The sequence below is a fragment of the Vicugna pacos genome, chromosome 19, assembly GCF_048564905.1.
Source record: "Vicugna pacos chromosome 19, VicPac4, whole genome shotgun sequence".
In the NCBI taxonomy this organism is placed as follows: Eukaryota; Metazoa; Chordata; class Mammalia; order Artiodactyla; family Camelidae; genus Vicugna; species Vicugna pacos.
The window spans coordinates 24496053-24497698 of record NC_133005.1 but is presented as its reverse complement, the minus strand read 5'-3'; the positions used below and the strand labels follow the sequence as shown (position 1 = coordinate 24497698).

The window sequence follows — 1646 nt, the reverse complement described above, 5'->3', positions numbered from 1 at the left end:
GGGGGGGGGCGGGAAATGCATATAAATGCCAGACCTCTCTCCCAGCGTTCACAAAGACATATTAGTTAAAAAAGAAAATAATTTTTCTTGTGACAGGATGGAAACAAAGATCATTTAACTTTTCTTTAAGCCCCTTTCAAACTTATTCTGTTAATAAATTGAAATTTACAAAAGAATTGAAAGAATAATACAAAGAATACCTGTATAGTCTTTACCCAGAGTCACCAATTGTTAAACTTTTGCCATATTTGCACTACCCCTCCTCATTTCTTTCCTTTTTGTTTTGTTTGTTTGTTTTGTTTTGGGGGGAGGTAATGAGGTTCATTATTTATTTCTGGAGGAGATACTGGGGATTGAACCCACGACCTCGTGCATGCCAAGCATGCACCCTACTCATTTCTTTCCTGAACCATTTTATACCCCTTTACGTTAAATACATTCGGTTTGTATTTCTTAAGAACAAAGATATTCTCTCTCTTTTTTGACTATGCATTCAGTTTATTGAAGTATCGTCAGTTTATAATGTGTCAATTTCTGGTGCACAGCATAATGTTTTAGTCATACATATACATATTCCTTTTCATATTCTTTTCATTTCATATTCATATTCTTTTTCATTATAGGTTACTATAAGATAGTGAATATAGTTCCCTGTGCTATACAGTATAAACTTGTTGTTTATCTATTTTATATATAGTAGTTAGTATCTGCAAATCTCAAACTCCCAATTTATCCCTTACCACCCCCTTCCTCTCCTGATAACCATAAGTTTGTTCTCTATGCAAAGACATTCTCTTACATAATCAAGTACAATTATCAAATTCAGGAAATTAAACATTGATATAATATTATTATTTAATCTAAAGTTGTGTTCGGTGGGAGGGTATAGCTCAGTTGTAGAGCACATGCTTTGCAAGCACAAGGTCCTGGGTTCAATCCCCAGTACCTCCTTCATTAAGTAAGTAAATAAATAAACCTAATTACCTCTCCCCGCAAAAATAAATTCAATAAATAAATAATAAAGTTGTGTTCAAATTTCATCAGTTGTCCCAATAATGTCTTTTTTTAAGGCAGGGGGAGGTAATTAGGTTTATTTATTTGTTTTTCAACAGAGGTACTGGGGGTTGAACCCAGGACCTCATACATGCTAAACACACACTCTACCACTGACCTATACCCGCCCTCCACAATAATGTCTTTTTCTTAAAATGTGGTAAGAAATGAAACCAACACATCACATAAAATTTACCATTTTAGCCATTTCCAAGCGTACTAATCAGCAGTATTAAGTATATTCACATATTGTGCCAATAATATCTTTGTCTGTAGTTGTTTACCTCCATCCAGTATCACACATAGCATTTCTGTAGCTACCTTTTTTTTTTTTTTTAGTGTCTTTTAATCTGGAAAAACTCCCCAGCCTTCCTTTATTGACAACTTCCATGACATAGATGTTTTGAAGAGTCTAGACTAACTGTAATTTTGTGGGGTTTTTGTTATGTGTTTTATAATTAAAGGAGCTAACAGTGAAGGCATGATGAGGATAATAATAAATGGGAACATGAAAGTATCCAGAGTATTTTTTTCCCTAGTTTTTGGTAGAAAGAGGACCTGGAGTTTGTCCCTCTTGTTAAAATGCAGGATCC

General features: G+C 34.1%; 1 non-coding gene across 1 annotated transcript; it reads left to right on the top strand.

Moving 5' to 3' along the window:
- The first annotated feature begins 878 nt into the window (after positions 1-878).
- Positions 879-951, top strand: TRNAA-UGC (transfer RNA alanine (anticodon UGC)). Its single transcript has one exon. It is a non-coding gene; the product is annotated as a tRNA-Ala (tRNA).
- The last annotated feature ends 695 nt before the right edge of the window (positions 952-1646 follow it).